Source organism: Pelodiscus sinensis, chromosome 1, assembly GCF_049634645.1.
Source record: "Pelodiscus sinensis isolate JC-2024 chromosome 1, ASM4963464v1, whole genome shotgun sequence".
NCBI classification, from domain to species: Eukaryota; Metazoa; Chordata; order Testudines; family Trionychidae; genus Pelodiscus; species Pelodiscus sinensis.
Window position 1 is genome coordinate 317,003,590 of NC_134711.1, and position 19,185 is coordinate 317,022,774.

The following is a 19,185-nucleotide window of genomic DNA, read 5'->3' on the forward strand; positions in this document are numbered from 1 at the left end:
CTACCTTATCCCGTAGTGTAGACTAGTGTTCCCTCTAAGCTGAGTGCCTTCATGGTCATGCACTAAATTTTAGGTCTGCCCACCTCATTTTCAGAGTCTTGTAGTAGCATTCACCACTCACGTTCCTGCTGGAATGGAAGGTGAGTGATGGTGGCAGCGGCATACAGTTGCCCTCTTGCTTCAGCTGGAGCCAGGGTGCACAAGGTGGATGGGCTGAGAGGTTGGGGAGGTGGTTTCAGCTGGAGCGGGTTGACACCCTCTCCCCATAGTGGACTACAAAATTGGCTAACAGACAAACATGGGTCAATTTGTCTACAAAATTTAAATTCCATCTCTTCTCACATATTGATACTGTACTTTAGCACAAGTCATTGTTGAAAATCTAGACAAAACCATTAATGCGGAGACAGCAGATGGATAAAAGTTTAATTGAGTCTCTCAATTGATCTCAGAGGAACATATTCTGTCATTCCAAGCAGTGCAATGACAACACAATCTACTTGGTGCAGATGTATGGCATTACATGCAGCTTAAGTATCTTTTGAAGAACATATTTAGTCCTGACATGCCAGTGGTGTCAGTGGAAAACTTAAATATAATTATCCTGGTTAAATCTATGTAGTACCATTAAGCAACGTTCCCTCTAATCTTTTCCATGCATGTGCAGAGTACATTTTTATGTGCACCGAGGGATGTGCAAATTGTACTACCAACAGAAAAACAAACTCTAGCTGTGGGTGCTCTGCTAATCAGCTGGGTGGCATTTGAATTTCTCCTGAATGACCACCAAAGCACACAATTGACAGGAAACACTGCCACCAACCTGACCCCACCAGCTTGATGAGGAGCATGGAGACTGGAAGAGGGCAGAGTGGGGGGCAGAGTAGAATGGGGATGACATAACTGGTCATCAGCATGTGCCAGCCCTTCTCACCCAGGGATGTCTCCTATCTACATATCGTGGGCAGAGTAGAAAGCTCTGCATCAGTTCCCAGTCCAGCTGTCCAGGCAGTGGGTGAGTCCTGGGGGAGGGAGGAGGAAGATGTTAGTTCGAATTAACTTTGATAGGCACTACACACGCAAACTGCTAGTTCGACTTAATTCGAACTAGCGGAGCGCTTAATTCGAACTAGGCAAACCTCATTCTACGAGGACTAACGCCTAGTTCGAATTAAGTAGTTCGAATTAAGGGCTGTGTAGCCACTTAATTCGAACTAGTGGGAGGCTAGCGCTTCCCAGCTTTCCCTGATGGCCACTCTGGGTACCACCAGGGAAACTCTTCTGCCCCCTCCCGGCCCCGGAGCCCTTAAAGGGGCACGGGCTGGCTACGGTGCCCATGCCAGGTGCAAGCCTGCCAGCACCCAGCCAGCAGACCCTGCCCCTGGCACAGCTCGAGCCAGCTACCCGCTGCCACCCAGCCCTCCGCCTCTTCCTGGGACCGGGCTGGCAGCTCCCGGGAGCCTGCCCAGGTCCGCAAGAGGCGGGCGCCTGCCTGGTCTAGTGCAGACATCGTGGACCTCATCCACAACCTCCACACTAGGCCCAGGAAAGTGGCCGTCTAGGGCAGGATAGCTGCCAGCCTGGCCACCAAGGAGTAAGGTTTGCATGAAAATCAAGGTGGTCCACTGAGACCCCCGACCCTGAGCCCTGAGCTTAAAATGGCCGTACTGGGTCAGACCAAAGGTCCATCTAGTCCAGTAGCCTGTCTGCCAACAGCGGCCAACACTAGGTACCCTGGAGGGGATGGACCGAAGACAATGACCAAGCCATTTGTCTCGTGCCATCCATCTCCAGCCTTCCACAAACAGAGGCCAGGGACACCATTCCTACCCCCTGGCTAATACCACTCCATGGACCCAACCTCCATGAATTTATCTAACTTCTCTTTAAACTCTGTTCTAGTTCTAGCCTTCACAGCCTCCTGCAGCAAGGAGTTCCACAGGTTGACTATTTGCTTTGTGAAGAAGAACTTTCACTTATTAGTTTGAAGCCTGCTACCCATTCATTTCATTTGGTATCCTCTAGTCCTTCTATTATGGGAACTAATGAAAAACTTTTCTTTATGCACCCTCTCCACACCACTCATGCTTTTATAGACCTCTATCATATCCCCCCTCAGTCTCCTCTTTTCTAAGCTGAAAAGTCCCAGTCTCTTTAGCCTCTCTTCATATGGGACCTGTTCCAAACCCCTGATCATTTTAGTTGCCCTCCCCTCTCGCACCCTCTCTCTTCCCCTCTCCCACCTCCTTTTTCCGGTCTCCCCGAGTTTTGTTCAATAAAGAGAGTTTCTATTTTTGACCACACGTGTCCTTTATTTTGTACATGAGGAAGGGGGGCTAGGGAGGGGTAAGTGGAAGGAGGTGAGGGAGGAATGGGGTATGCGCCCCCGATAGGGAGGAATGGGCTGGCTCTGCGGGCTCCTCGGGGTGGAAGCTCTCCTGAAGCCCCTCGATTTACCCCGCCTCCGGATGGCAGCCTGCGGCAAGTGCAGCCGGGCTGATGTCTGTATGCTGTGATGTGCCGAGTGTGGGCACTCAGGGCACTCCAAGCCAGGACTGCTTTGCTGTCCCTCATCAAGGTAGACAAGCAAGCGGGGAACCCCTGAGAACTGTCTGTCCGGGGTGGGGGTCGGGTCCCTTTAAGCACAGCCCTCGGCTAGCCTGAGGTAGCAGCTCCACGCTCTAAGTCCTAACCTGATGCCCTGCCGGCACTGCTTCCAGCCATCCTTAACCTCGGTTCAGGGTCCACTCATTGTGGACATGCTAGTTCGAATTAGCAAAATGCTAATTCGATCTAGTTTTTAGGTCTAGATGCACTAGTTCGAATTAGCTTAGTTCGAATCAACTAATTTGAATTAAGTTAGTTCGAATTAGTGCTGTAGTATAGACATACCCTGAGTGACCAACATTACCGGGGAGAGTGAAGGGGGGTAGAGGCAAGGCAGGAGGGGAATAATTGCAGAGTTGGGGAATGAGTGACCAGAGGGAGAGGAAAGAGCAAAGTGGCCAGGCGGGTGGGAGAGAGTAAGCAAGTGACCAGATGGAGGAGGGAAGCAAGCAGAGCAGGGCCTGTAGCATCTGGTTTTAAGAAACCTGGCAGTTGGCAATCTTAAATTGAGGGCCTTCCAACGTTTTTGAAATTACCAGAGAGACTTTGGCAAGCTAGCAGTCTCTTCCATTATTCCTCTATGAATATTGAAAATCAATTGTACTATGGAAAAACTTAAACAATTAATAGTCTTGCACCATCATTAATGCGTTGGAGGAGTTTAAGTTGGGGGCTGAAGATGATGACAAGTGGTGTCCTGTTTTCTTTGCAGGGTCTTTCTTGAAGTAGCTGATGTCTGGGTACTCGTCTGGCTCTGTCAATCTGTTTTTTCACTTCTCCGGCTGGGTATTTCAGTTTTAGGAATGCCTTATATATATGCTGTAGGTGTTTGTCTCTGTCTGTGGGATTGGAGCAAATCTGGTTGTATTTTAGTACCTGGCTATAAAAATTGATTAGGAAATTTGTCTTGGATGGAAGTTAGAGGCATGTAGGTAAGTATAAATGTCGGTAGGTTTTTGGTATAAGGTGATGGAAATGTGTCCGTGTAATTGTAATGTCGTGTCAAGGATCTCAAAGTCACCAAATTATTTCAAACTGATTTCAAAAGTCAGCTCAACAGGGAAGCTAAAGAACTTAATTTTATTTACAAGTTTGATTCCTACAACAGATGTATAAACCAAACTGTCAGTTGGATGGCCCATTACATTACAGATCCTAATGACAAAAAAAACAAACAAAGGGTACTCAGAGTGGGTACTAAGTATTCTTTTCAGCTTCTTTTAGCATGGACACTCTGTCTAATTGACAATTCCCCCCCCCCTTTTTTTCCCCTTCTTTTTCCTCCTCTCCCCCCATGCCTTTTCTGTGCTATTTATTTGAAAACTGGACCCCTTAAACTCCATTCATCTGAAGTGGGTTGTGCCCATGAAAGCTCATGATGCCATCTACATTTTTTATTAGTCTCTAAGGTGCTGCAAGACTATTTGTTGTTTTTTAAAGTTTTTCCAGTTAGACTAACATGGCTACCCACGAAATAATTGTATTATGTGATTCTTAACTATTCAAAAACGTTTTTATTAATAAATCTTTAGTTGGTTTACTAAGGATAGACCAACAGTGTGATATTTGGAAGATTTTAAAATGTATATTGACCTGAGGGTGTCTAAACTATCAGTTTGGAGGGATTGCCACACTCAGGGCATATTTTTTCAGTGTGGTCCCTCCCACGCTCCCGGTCACTCCTTGCAAAACATTAGAAACTGTACTATTGATCTGTGATTAAGAATGCTTCAGCAAAAAGTTACATGTTGTTCACACTGGTTCCCACATTGCATGGGTCTTCCCCAAAGAGACTGCTGCTGGGGATGCTGGTTTACATGTTCTGGGATTGTCCCTCCATCACAAGCTCTGCCCCTACCCTGCCTCTGCTTCATCCCTGCTCCACTCCTGGCCCCTGCTCTGCCCCTGACTCCACCTTTCTCCCTTGCTGAAGCCCCCTCCTCCCAGCAACACGAACAAGGGAATTACCAGGGGGCCCGGTGCGGGGCAGCAGAAGAGGTGTCTCCCCGCCCCCCCCCCCCCCCACTGTGGCAGCAGGAGCCAGAGCGACCCAGCAGCCTGCTCTACTTTGCCCCACTACCCTCTCCCAGCCTGCTGTGGTATGCTTTTCCGTGGCTGCAGCAAGTGGAGTGCTCTGAGGCCAGGGTGCTCCACTTTCTGCTGCCATGGTGAAACCAAGCACAGCAAGCTGGGAGAGGACAATTGCACAGGGTGGAGCAGACCAGGCTGCTGGGATGCTCTGGCTCCCACACGCTGCGGGGAGTGCGAGAAGGAGGTGCTGATCTGTGCTGCTACACTGGTTCTTTACGAGAAGAACTTCAGACACATCTGAAAAGATTTGGTCTGACTTTTTCAAAATATTGGCTTCATTTCTAGTGGATAGAAACTGAGAGAACATTCTCTTTTCCACTTCCCTTTCCATTTCTTTTGTTTTGTTCTTTCCTTACTTTTCGTTGGGGGGATCTATAAAATATAACTAATTAAAAATGCAACTAATGATATGATTGGAGCCAGATTGACTCAGTTTTGGGTGCCGGTGGTACACCCTATTAATATGATTTTACCATATGTTCCATTATTTTCTGCAGAATGTAAGCTCAGCTTTCTTTTGTTTGTTTGTTTTTAAGAATCGTCTAACTCTCATGGTTGCAAAGAGAACTTTCTGAATGTGACTCTGAGGTATTTTTTCAGTCTGTCAGAAGAAAACTGAGGTGTGAACTTCTTCCTTTTTTGAGTGGGTGTTGTTGCTGAAGCCTTTAGATGACAATGTAAGTGTCAAGATAACTATTTCGCTGCTGATTATTTTAGGCTGGAAATTTAGGTTAGGTGGAAGGAGTTTTAAGCAGAATACCAACACCTTTTCCTCTCCACTGGTTATGCTATCTCTAAACAGTGCAAACTTGGTTAGGACTTTAGGAAATCCACAATGGGGAGAAAATCAAGTCTCTCTTACTGCCTTTATGTGGCAGCATTGCCTTGCTATGCATTAATAGCAAAACTACACAGTGTAGGAAAAGTTGCAAGGGAAGGATATGAAAGCAGTTCACTAATAATGAGGTCATCCAAGCTGGCAAAGGGTCAGCAGCTCTGAAATTCTGCTGATGATCAGAGATCCATTACAAGAGTTATTTAATACCTGCCATTCTCCTTCTCCTTCCCAAAATGGCAACTTTTAAGAAGCTCAGGAAACAGACTTGGAGGAAAAGCGCAAGTCAAATTGCCTATTTTTATTAGGATTCACAAGACTGCACTGATGTAGGGTTGGCTCCTTACAGTTTGTCTCAGGCCACTACCAGACAGAAAACAAGCAGGTCTCCATAGGAAACACTGAAACTGCAACACAAAAACAACTTGCAGAGCACTTGGCTTGTGTTCATAAAGTAATAAAATATATTAACTGCCTGGTATGGAGAATTTCCAAGAGAGGATTTCAAAAGTGGAGTGTCTAGATGCAGTAAAGACAGAATCTGCATCCCAAATTCAAATAATGAATAATCAAAGATAGCTAGGATTCAGGAAAAAGTGGAAAATCCAAAGAATAGAACAAAAACATTGATTCTGATTAGTATGCCTTCCTGAAGTAGAGGAAGGACATTCTTTCATAAATAAATTCATCACGAAAATTTGCGATACAGGATTTTGAGTCTGATTTTTGAGATAGGAAGAGCTCATTGCAGCGCATTTCCATATTTCTACATTGGTGAACCACCAAGAGCAAGGGAAGGTAGGGTAATAGAGTACTTAATATTCCAAGACAAAGAAAGGTCTTGAAATCTGCTAAAGGAGTAGACTCTACACTCTACTTGCAAGTAGGAATAAGAGATCCTCCGGAATAGGGCTTTATTCCGGAGGATCGCGCCAGTCTGGACGCTTTTCTCTGGCTTATCTCCAAGCCGGAAAAAAACGGCGGCCATGAAAATGCAAATGCCGCGGGGGATATTTAAATCCCCCGCGGATTTGCCTGTTCCAAAGTGCTACATTTGCATGCCTATTCCGTAATAGGCGACCAGTGTAGACACAGCCATGTAGTGTAGACATAGTCTTAGTGAAAAACCCTGTGGTGTAGACATAGCCTTAGTGAGCACTGCCCATTATGTATCCTGAATGATGGAAGTGTTCTCTGGAAAATATAATATATGATCATATAATTAAGGACTGTATCATAATCCATATGCCCAAAGGGGCTGAATTAAGGTTGCACAGGTAACCTGACTCCTAGCTTTTGAGTGATTGACTGAAACTTTAAAGATGCTCTTTCAGCAAAGTTTTTGTGTAACTTTTTCTTGTTGCAATCCACCTGGAGGCACTGTAGTTATACCACTGAATGACCATCAGACACCAACACTTTTCAGTTGCCACTGGACTAGATTTAAACAGGAAACGGGCCAAGTTAAATGAATGTCTCTATTATAATAGTTTTTCCCCAAGTCATAATAAAAATAGTTTTGTGTTGTCTGTTTAGCTGTAAGCTTTTAAGGGTAGGGTCTGTCAGGGTATGCTACTGTAATAAAAAAACAGCACCTGGTTTGTGGGGGTCAGACTCTGAGACTGCTTCACTGCAGTGTAGGGTTCTGAACTCAGCTTGGAGTCTGAGTCCTGGAGCCCTTCCACTTGACAGGGTCCTAGAGCCCAGACTCTAGCCCAGGCCCAAAAGTCTATACCAGTGAAACAGCAGCCTGACAACCACAAGCCCCAATCTGCAGCACAGGCCAGCTCTGGTATCTAATTGCAGTGTAGACATAACCTCAGTGTTTCACATTCTGAGGCCTCATTTTTGGCTTATCACAGGATATTACCATATACATGTGATCATAGGCACTGACTTCTGCCCTATCTGGGTACCAGATCCTACCCCCTTCCCAACTCCCTTTCCCCACCTCTTTCTGCACCTGCTCTGCCCCTGCCACTACTCCATCCCTTCCCTCATACCTCCCCCCTGCCCTGCCTCTTTTTGGCCTCTCCCCCAAACATGCCACATCCTGATTGCTCCCTGTCCTTCCAGGAGCCTCTGAACACTGCAGATGCTGGGACAGAGGGGGAGGAGTAGGTCAGTAGAGCTGCCTGCAGGTGAGAGGGAGAGGAGGTTAGAGAGGGAAGGTTGGCTGCAGGTGGGTGCTGAGCACAAGCTAATATTTCCCCATGGATGTTCCAGCCCCACAGCACCCAGAGTCGGTGCCTATGCACATGATTAATAATGTAAAACAAAATATATGTAACTCAACCTTAAGATGTGACTGCAGCCTTCTCCCTTTTCTCCTCAGGCTAATGGGTGCAATGGTCACCTATAAGGGTGTCAGATGCCTCCGCTCAAGGAAACTTCTCCTAGGGCAGAGAACATAAAGGGCCTGTCACCTGGGAAATATTTTATACATAGTTTGTTATACAGGAGTGTCAGTGTGCACGCGCACACACATAGATGGGGATATCCGGTTACGCAACAATGGAAAGAGGGATCAAGAGAATAAAAGATTTTTAAAAATATGTATAAACGCTGCTCCTACCAAATAGGCAGCCAAGACAAACCACCCTATGTCCCCTACTAGTACCTGCCCAGGCAAATAGTGAATTTAGGCTCAGTATCTGATGAATGCAGCACTGAAACTGATGGCAATCTTAAAATAGCAAAATAAATAAACAGTGGTATTCTTACAAAACATCTCCACCAAGGATAGTAATATCAGCCTTGTGGCTCTATGGTCTGGATTCCAGTTGTATTTAGGCTGGCTTTTGGTAGCCTGACCATGGCTCTCCTCAGTCTCCACTGGTCAATGCCCCAGAAATCCCCCATAGACTCAAATGTCTTCCTTTGAGTATGTGGAGGGTCGAAGGTCCTCTCTGACAGTAATGCTTCTGTCTCTGCTGTACTCAAAACAAATAAGACTGAAAATAAAACCAAATCCCTTGTTTCTGAATTCTGGTTTGTGATTGGTGTGGTTCTTGTAATATTGTTTACTAATTAGTTCTGTCTCTGCCCTGGGACCATAAGCAGTCTAAGAGAGTTCTGATCCTCTGCCAGGATTGCTGCTGTGGTCCAGGGCTGAGTCTCCTAGAGTATGTCTACACTACCACCCTAGTTCGAACTAGTGTGGTAATGTAGGCAACTGGAGTTGCAAATGAAGCCCGGGATATGAATTTCCCAGGCTTCATTTGCATAAAGCCGGGCGCCGCCATTTTAAAATGTCCGCTAGTGAGGACTCTGTGCCGTGTGGCTACACGTGGCACGGACTAGGTAGTTCGGACTAGGCTTCCTATTCCGAACTACCGTTACTCCTATTGGGGGACATCCAGCTGTGCTGGAGCTGCGGTGAAACGAGGAGTAACGGTAGTTCAGAATAGGGAGCCTAGTCCGAACTACCTAGTCCGTGCCACGTGTAGCCGCACGGCACGGAGTCCGCACTAGCGGACATTTAAAAATGGCGGTGCGCGGCTATATGCAAATGAAGCCCAGGAAATTCAAATCCCGGGCTTCATTTGCACTCCGGTAGCCTACATTACCACCCTAGTTCGAACTAGGGTGGTAGTGTAGACATACCCCTAGATACTTAGTATAGTATTTTAATAGCAGCCCTTCCAAAGGAGTTAAATACCTACTAAATATTTGTCTTTCTGTCCAATATACAGCTTCCTCTTATTATAACTTACAACAAGGTTAGGGTTTGATTGTGACAGGAAAATGGGATGTGCCCAAAATGGGATTGCTTCTCATAAAATCATATAGAAAAGAGACTGACTCACCTGGCAGGTGAAAGGGACTGGCTGGATTTGGGTCCCCTCCCCTCAGAAGTGCTCTAGCCCTGAGCCTCCCACTCCTTAGGCACCCTTTAGGGAGGGTGCAGAGGCCGAAGATCCCCCTGCTCCCAATTTATATGGGAATATTGCTGGCTGTTCCCCTTTGTCAGGAAATGAAGGGAAAGTGCACAGTTTGCTGCATTCTTCACTCTGGATGGGAAGTGCAGGGGGCAGACGAACTTGGACTTGCCCCTATTGGGGGACATGTGCTGTGCCCCTATTGGGGGACATCCAGCTGTGCTGGAGCTGCAGTGGCCATGTAAAGGTGCTTCTCACCTGGCCCCAAGCTACTGCGCTGAGAGAGGGCTGAGGAAGTCCTGCCTCCCTGGGCACAGCCTGCACATCCACAGCTACATCCCAGAGCAATGATTTAAATTAAGCATGTACATTTTTATTTTATTTTCCAAAAACAAAAATTAATTGAGTTAAGGACCCAAGCAACACTAAGTAAATCTTCTAGTATTTAATATAGTGTTTGACAGACCTGCCCAACTGTATGTTATAGGCTATGCTGCTGACAGATAATGAAGATCTTTTGTTCATGTGGTAGGAATCAGTGATTTTAGAGATTTCTCACCACAAAATTGTGTGACCATGATGTGCCGTATAATGACAACAGTGGCAATCCTGAATGTTTATGTATTTGTTACAGTATCACTAAAACAGATGTCTTCCTAATATGCAAAAACATACAAAATAATCTTATCTCAAAGTACTTGAGTGACTGTCACTCTTTTCAATGGCCTTCTTGAGGAGAACAGTCTAGCTGTCTTGTTCATCATCCCATGGTCCCCTCTGAATTAACAGGGAAAATAGGGCCTTCTCAGTTCAGAAAGCTTGTCTGTAGAACTCCCTCCCTGTGGAGGCTTGCCAGAGTCTCTTTGTGCTGTCTTCTAGTCTTGGTGTGCAGCTGTTCTACTCGGCTCAGTACATCTTTGACAGTTTTGGCTTCTCTTTTTTACCAGCATTTTCTCATTTGGATTATTTTCCTTTGTATTATAGTGAGTGGTTTTCCTGAGTTGCTGTGTGTGTTGTAGTTTAATTTTGTACAGTGTCCTAGCTACATGGATAAAAAACCCAAATTTCATACTAATAGATGAAACAGTCGACCATAGTTATCTTGGCATGATTCTATTGAAGTCAATGAGAATTATGCCTTTAAATGGTTTTGGTCTGTGTGGCAAAGCTGAGACTGGAGAATTTGGCCAATATACAAGCATGTGGGTGAATATTAGCTGCAAGAATTAAATTTTTTGTTCTAACTGAAGAAACAGTCACCTCATACTATCTGACAAACTTAAGTTTCCTCAGTTATCCACTTATATTATGCAAATTGCTTGATCACACTTGAAATGAAGACTTACTTATGTAAAGGCAAAAGTGCTGCTGTTGATGTTGCTAATGACTTTTTGCTGCCACAAGAGGTGACACCACAGCTAATAAAAATAGTGGGCAAAGCCAGCAAAAATGTTCCTTTGTAATCAAAGTGTAAGGAACGCTTTGATTACTTTGACTCAGTGCTGAGTAACACTCCTTTGGGATCATATTGTTGAAACAAAACTTGAACAAATGTAGATGTATCAAATTTATTGATGCATTTTTTTACCACTATGCAGAGGAGCTGACAAACTACAGCCTTACTGTTTTGTCCAGTGAGCCTGGCCCATGCTTGAATGAGAAATCTCCAAGGAAAATAAATATGCATGTGATTCAAAAAAGATGTTTGTGATTCAGTATCTGGCACTATTCCCTTTCAGTCAGGACTGAATCAGAATTCCAGTCTGGTGATATGGGCTGCTGTGCTGCTGGAGGTGGTTGGTCTTTTCTGAATGAAATGTAAAACTATAAGGCCTTTACCAAAATATGGTCTCTCTCACATCACCCCCAACAACTGGCCTGGGGCCTGCTCTCCCTCCAACATAGTGCTGTCCACAGCAATGCTTCTGTCAGGCTACGTCTACACTACATGCTTCTTGCACAAGAAGCATTTTGTGCTAGAGTGTTTGCGCAAAAGCTGCTCGCCAGCTCCACAAAGCGCACGCACAAGACCCGTATTGCGCATGTGCGCACTGGAAACAAATGGGGCACCCGGCTGAAATCTACTCGCCATGGGCGAGTAGATTCAATGCTTTGTCGAACCCTGGTAATAGCGGTAGCGCTAAAAGCAGTTATGCCTCAGAAAAGGAGGTCTACCTACGGCAGAAAAAGCCTTCTGTTCTGCCATTTAACTGCCCATTTAATTGCGTAAAAGCTCATTTGAAGTGTGGATGCTCCCCAGGTTTTTGTGCAAAAGCAGCTGTTTTTATGCAAAAACCTTGTAGTGCAGACGTAGCCTCAGTGTAAATTTGGTGGGTTGCGTGTTTTTTTCACAACCCTTCCTGACAAAAGTAGTAGTGTAGATATAGCCTTAAGAACCTCTTGGCACTTTTGTTCTTCAAATTCAAACAAATAATTGCATTCTAAATTCAGTCAAACATTTTTACATTCTGCCTCATCTGGAGTTTTAACCAGATAAGGGTGTTTGTCATGTCCTAAACAGCCAGGTAATGTTTCAGTGCATTGTTAAACAGTTGCTACATTTCAGTATTGGATGAAATTACTGTGTATTCCTATGTCACAGGGATACCATAAGCTTTATTAATTAAATTATATGAAGTGCTTTGAGATCCTCAAGAGGGAATGCTTTGTAAGACTGCAAAGCATTATTAATTATTGTTATTTCTTATTTCAGATATTTCAGAATAAATTCAGGTTTCATTAGCTTGTGCTGTCTGCAGGGCTCAGAATGAGTGAGGCTGATTATGGAGGGGAGTCTGTATATACATTTTTAATCTATTTTCTCTATCTAATCGAAAGTAGCTATCACTATGGTTTCTAGATGCATGTGGGAAGGTCCTAGAGGAGGGATAAAGTAGGCCAAGAAACTGACTTCATTAAAGTGTGGAGGTGACCATTCACCTTGGGATAGAGAAAAATAGGGCAGTTGGCGGTATCAGGCCGGAGAGGAGGGAGTTGAGCAGTTTGAAAAAGGAAGGATATTTTGTCAGCAATCCAGCAAAGTTTTTCAGACAAAAATAGCTAAGTAATGAATAATGTATATGCATTGTCTTCTTTGTAGCTATGAGCGACCGACCAAAGAGGAGATTTCAACCTAGGAAGGAAAGATGGTGGAAGATCATTCCCTAGTCCCTCCCTTGAACATCTGCGAAAGGATGAGCTATAAAAAGGTCTGCTGGGGAGCAGATGGAGGAGAGTGCATGTGGGAAGGCAGGATCCCTACCCAGTTTCTGAGGGCTGGGTTACATGTTGGGCTGCCGGGAAAGTATTTTTTTGCTTACATCATCTTAATTGGTTTGTGTTTATAAAGTTTTTTTCCTACTGAACAACCTTACTGCCTGCTGTTGTGTTGTTTTCTGCTCAGTCATCACAGCATCTTCTTGGGAGGGGAAAAAAAGAGTTAGGGTTAAGACATCATCGCCACTGGTAATCTCTGATTTGAAGCTTCCTTGCTATAGAATCCTGCTTAATTCTCCCACACACTTCCCCATACTTTTACTTTTCTATGTCCAGTTATGTGTAGGGACTGCCTGGAAGAACTTCTTGTGCTGATGAAGGCTCATCTCCTATAATAGAAAAGGGCAATGGGAAAATTTTATTTAAACTAATAAAATCTTTGATGTTAACATATCACAAGTGGAATATTTTATCTCCTTCCGCCTGAATTTCCATTGCCCTGTACCTTGTGTTATTATTTACATTAGGGATAAAATGCTACTATTCTGATCTAGTAGCATCTTATACTCTGTACAGATGTACATGATTGTACAGAGTGCAGGTCAATGAAGACTTAGGCCTCTTTATTTGGTTTACTTCCTCCACTACCTTCAAAGATATTCCTCCTGCCTGTTTCTTATCCTCATGGCAATACGTTTTCGGAGTCTTTAGAACTAAACTTTTCAGTATAAAGGAGCAGCAACACAATATTCTCAGAGTAGCCATAGAAACACAGGAATTCTCTCTTTAATACTAATGGGCAGTTGGGAATTGTCTGTGTCTATTAGATGTCATTTAAAAGGTTACAAACTATTATTATCTGTATTACAGTATTGCATGTAGGGTAGGGCCCCATCATGTTAGGTATTGTTAAAAACATATGAGAAAGACAGTCTCTGTGATCTTGCTAATTTAGTACATTTATAATCCCTGACTGCTCATTTGCCAAGCATTTTAGTTAATGTATCACCTAGACCAGATGGAGTCTGTGTTGAATTTTACACTTTTCTATCATCACTTTATTGTTTGAAGTGTAGTAGAACCTCAGATTGTAAATTAAGGACTTTTGTATCACACACACAACAAAAAGATTGTCTATGCTCTAAAACTGCTTACAAGTTTGAAAGTATATGACAGACAACAGGTGGATACAACAAATAGAGATGGGATGCACAAAGTAGCAATGAATGATTTCATTAGCATAAGAACAACAATCATGGTACCAACTATCTAACATTTGGAGGCATCATGACAGAGGGAATTTTTTAATGAAAGGAGGATGAAATAGTGTGTGTGGATTTTGAGAAACACTTCATATGCATAAAGTGCACCACAGGAGAAAATGCAAAGGTGTTTGAAGGAAAATTGGACAGATCAATGATAAATGCAGGTATCATTGACAGAACTTATTTCTGAACTGCTGTGGATGTCATGGAGAGTTAACTTTAGACCTCAACTTTCAAATTTCATCAAGCTATTCTACAGCTCTCTCAATAAGATGGTATTCCTACATGGAATATTTTCTGAACTCTGCCCTCTCCTGTGTGGATTGTATCTGGACTAGCCACTCTCATCCCTTCCTCTTGCTCCATCAAGCAATTATCTGTGCTTCAACACAACATAAACACGTAGAAGACTGAGTGAGAAATTGTGCCAGGTTTGCAGCCTCTTGTACAATAAACTTTTGACTGAATTAGACAATGCTAGGTACATGCAGCTCAGTGAGACAGTGGTCCTAACCTTCAAAATCTTTCCTTACATTCTCCTCTTTCTTCCTTAAACAGCTAGAAGAGTGCTTTCCAGCATGGACAGACAGGCATATGTTAGTTGTGCTTTCAGGTTAGTGTGCTAAAAATAGCTGCATGGCCACAGCAGTGTGGGTGGGGGCATGGACTAGCACCTGCCCAACCCCTGGGCACATATTTGGACCAAGTTGGACAGCTAGCCCCAGCCACCACCCTTGCTGTTGCAGCCTGACTCCTAATAGCATGCTAATTCAAGCAGAGCTAGCACATGTCTGTTTATTTGTGCTAGGAAGTATACTTCCTGCTGTTGTGCAGACATATTCTTAGTTCTCTCTACCATCTCTAGGTGTAATAGATAAACTCCCGAAGTTTCTTCAACTCTAATCTATGATTCTATGATCTCACTTGTGTACTCATTTATATCTTCCCCCTTTTCTCTTGCATTATATATTTGCCACCTGCTCTCCCCAGCCAGAGTGAGGAATGCACCAAACTGTGCACTTTCCCCTTACTCCCTGACAAAGGAGAACAGCCAGCAGTGTTCCCATATGAATAGAAGGGGCATCAAACCTCTCCCTCCCTAAAGGATGCCAGGGGGTGGGAGGCTCAGAGCTGGAACAATCCCAGGGAGGGAGCATGCCTCCAGCCAATCCCTTTCACCTGCCTGGTGATTGTTACTTTTCTATATGGTTTATGAGAAGCAATCACATTCCAGGCACATCCCATTTTCCTGGCACAACCAAATCTTTCCCTGGCTTTAAGTTATGATAAGAGGAAGCTGTATACTGGATTTGGTAGTCCTAACTTTTACTGTTTAGAAGGAGTTCTTGAACAAACAGATCATCCATTCGTCCATCTGGCAGTCAAATTCTCTCAAATATATAGTAGCTATAACTTAATTTAAAATCCAGATGCTAATAACATATTTGTATTGTTCCTTTCCTCTCTTCTGCAAGTGAGACAACTTGACAATAATGAAAGAAAATTCTATTTGCATGCCTAAATATTCTGGTTGTCTGGCTTCTCCATTCACTGTTAGCCAGTCCCATGATGAGATTTACATTCTTCTATCTGATTCTTTGAAGGAATCAATTTTATGGTTGTAAGGATTATATCTGTATTGTACGTGGATTGGAAGAAAAATATAAAATGCATTTAGAAAACAAAGAAGTATTCTAGGCTTTTTTTGGTAACAACACTGTTTTATCTGTTATATAACTGGCTTCCTTTTAGTTTGCAAACATCATGGTTAATATTAGCCTGGCAATGCAAGAGCATCTACTGCACATTTCATAAACTGAATGAATATTGAAGGATTTTGTGATACTGCCCTTTTCCCAATATCAAGCAAATTTAGACATAGCAAACTGTACACTCATACTTAAATTGAGTAGGTCCTGAAACAACATGTTAAAACAGAAGAGCTCATAGCCAAATGCTCTCTGCATTGGGATCAGCTGAGAATTGAGTTTGATGTGAATACCTTGCAATTGGATACCCATGAGACTAGAAGACCTGAACTGAGCTATATTAAGCTGCTCATTGTACTTTTTCCCCCTGTGAAGTGTAAAGCACTGAAAGCCTCATTGTTTCATAACCACTTGGGAGAAGGAGAAGAGTTATTTTAATACAGTGCTCTTAAATAAGACTTGTATTTTATTTTATGTATTTAATTTTATGTATTTAATTAATTTATGTATTGCATTCAACCATAGCTCTGGGCATAGATGCATAAAGCAATATAGTACATACAGAATTCCACAGTGGAGCATTGTCCACTTTATAGTCACAGCTCCCCAAACCCACTGGATACGTCTACACTAACATTAGTTATTCCGAAATAATAAAGAGCGGGTCTACAGTACAAACCTTTATTTTGAAATAATGTCAAGCAGGACAGTACTCCAACTCCTGTAACCCTCATTTCATGAGGAGTAAGGAAAGTCAAAGGAAGAGTGTTCTCCCTTCGACTTCTTGCTGTGTAGATAGCACCAAAAGCTGAAATAAGCTATTTTGACTTAAGCTATGCAATTGATGTAGCTGAAGTTGTGTAGCTTATTCCAACTTTAGCCCTGCTGTGTAGATGTACCCACTGTGAGCAGGTAGCTCCCTCACACTTTGAAATGAAGTCTATTTAAATCAATAGAGTGGGTTATCCCTTTCCTGGAGTTTGGCTGTATTTACAAAAGGAAGGAAGCAATAAACCTTAAAATTCTCCCCCCACTGGTGTTCCTTGAGAATTCCCAGTTCATGTCCAGTGTCTGTACAAAGCCACTTCCACTTCCTTATGTCTGGAGGGAAGAGTGAGATATCTGCAACTGTAAATGAACAGAAAAACACAATTGATGTTTTCTAGCAAGATCACAGGTTTGTCTACATTTAAAAATTTAAAGTGCAGCTGCAGAAGCACTTTAAACTGAAAGTGTGGTAATGGCAGCAGTGCTGGGAGCTCTCCCAGTGCTCTGTGTAAACCGCCTCCACCAGGGGGGTTGCTATCAGCACTAGGAGCAGTGCTCCCAGCACTGTAGTCTGGTTCACACTGGCACTTTACAGCGCTGTAACTTCTTGTGCTCAGGGAGGGAGTGTGTTCTTTCACACTCCTGAACCAGTAAGTTACAGCACTGTAAAGTGCCAGTACTGGCTTAGCCTAAATCTGCTAGCAGGTGAAGATTTCAGATTAATGCTGCCAACCTGATGCACCCCTCCAAAATAAACACTTTTCCTGCATAAATCACTTCACACTTCAAGTCACCCTTCTGGAGGATAGCAGTACATTATATCCCAGCAGCAGTCTACTGCTGAAAATGTGACTCTTTCAAAGATATTAGAGAGTTAAAAGAGGATGCCATCTACCGGTCTCAGAACAGGACTGGGAGACAGGAACCCCTAAATTCAAATTCCCATGTTGTCCTTTATTGTGTTGTGTGACTTAGCCTCTTATCTCATTTTTTGTACCTGTAAAATGAGAGTAACAATAATTATCCACAGGATGCTTTAAGGATTAACTAGAGAATGTTTATAAACTGAATTGTGGGCAAGAATTGGATGTCTCAATGTAGCCCTGAAAAAAGGAAACAAAGAAGACAGGCCCCATGACATTTACATGAAAGCCATAAATTCTGGATTTCAGATCACATGGCCCCACTAGCATCCGAGCCAGCAGAGAGATGATCATTAGTGTCAGAATGAGAACTTCTGGAAGTTGAACTGAAAAGAAGGCCCAAGTTAAAGAGACTCAATAATTAATACAACATACCACACAAATGACTCCAAAAGCAACCGTGGAGTGATCTTGAAAGGTATATTCACCAGATTTCAGAGCAAATTCTCTCCAAAATTCTGTAAAATATAAGATGATATTCGAGATTTGAGAGAAGTCCAGAGCAGGACTCCAGCTTATGACATTATTTTATCTTGTAGACCTTGCAGGTACATAACAGAAAGTAGTCTATAGAGAGACATGAAGATAGACTGAGTATAGGGGTTCCTAATTGACACTAAATCCAGTTCCATCAGCTTTATGAAATAGTTACAAATGGTTCACTAAAACCTGGTCAGCAGTTCTGAGACAGCTGAGGGGACGTACATCATATTAAAGGAAATCTCTAGACTCTAGAGAAGCTAAAACAGGTCTGTGAGGGGTTCGGGGCGCGATCACCCCTTCTCAGCCCGAGAGGGGGGGTCTGCGGACCCTTTCGTCCTCCTCTGGTCCTTTGCTGTGCCCTAGGTCTCTGCTCTGGGGCCCGCGCCCTCGGGTGTGATCACCCCCTCCCCAGAAGAAGGGGGGGTCAGCGAACCCCCAAACTAGTTACCCGTCCCTGTGGGATGGGGCCGAAGCCCCTAGTTTGAGCCTTCCCCTCTCTCGGGGTTCCGACTCACACTTCGCCTCCGCTATAGTTGCTAGGAGCGAGATGCTCCCCTAGGAGAGGGAGGGGGACCAGGTCCCACCCTCTCTCCGGGTCCCAGCCCGGGGCCCTAAGCGTCGGGGTCTGCTAGTGCCCCGACACGGCGGACGGGGGGGTCCACTCCCTCCATAACCCGTCCACCCACGGTCGCCAAAAGTGTCCTGCCCCGGGCTCCTTCCTCCCTTCAGATGCCTCCTGCCGGTGACGCTCCGCGTCCCCGAACCTACCCTGGTTCTGCAGTCCGAGGCTCCCAGCGTCCGGGTGAAGTCTCCAGGGTAGGTTCCCTGAGTACGGTCCGCTCCCGGCTGTCCCGTTCCCTCCTGGTCCGGCGCGGCGGGGTTCGTCCGCCGTCCGAGGAGGGGCTGACCGACCTCCAGGGGCAATGGCTGTCCCGGAGGCCACGGGACCAGCGCCGGGCCGACAACCGGGGGGCGTGTCGCTCCGGATCCGTCCTGCAGCAGGGGCTACTCCTCCGCTGCTGCGAGGAGTCTGCCCCTTACCCCGCTGGCGGCGGGCCCTTTTGAACCGGCCTGCCGCGCCGGCCGCCACCCGGGGCCCCGCCCCTTCCGGCCACGTCCCGGCGTGCGTCCCTGCCGGGCAGCCGCTCCCCTCCGCCCCGCCCTCGCCGTGCGGGGCCTCGGGAGATGGGCCGCGTTCGCACCGTCAGCGCAGGCGCGGTGGCAGCGCGCCGGTCCTCCGCCCCCTCCGGTTCGCGCTGGAGGAGCCCTGGCGGGTTCGAGCCCGGCCGTCGGCCCCGTGCCGGTGGGAGCTCCAGTTGTCTCGCCCCCGGGTCAGTGACGGCCCGTCACAAGGTCTAAAACAATTTGCATTTCCAAAGTCATTTTGAACCCAGTGTGGCCGATTCT

The 19,185-nt window shown here is 44.9% G+C and overlaps 1 long non-coding RNA gene across 2 annotated transcripts; it reads right to left on the reverse strand.

The window, feature by feature from the left end:
• Window positions 1-352: 352 nt before the first annotated feature.
• LOC106732614 (uncharacterized) lies at window positions 353-18,887 on the reverse strand. 2 transcript variants are annotated; one of them, XR_012900793.1, is made up of 4 exons: window positions 18,547-18,887; window positions 17,671-17,753; window positions 7,830-7,929; window positions 353-1,022 (listed from the first exon to the last, which is right to left on the reverse strand). It is a non-coding gene; the product is annotated as an uncharacterized LOC106732614 (long non-coding RNA). The 2 variants fall into 2 exon arrangements; XR_001368855.3 differs by lacking the exons at window positions 353-1,022; window positions 7,830-7,929 and adding an exon at window positions 13,436-16,732.
• Window positions 18,888-19,185: the final 298 nt, after the last annotated feature.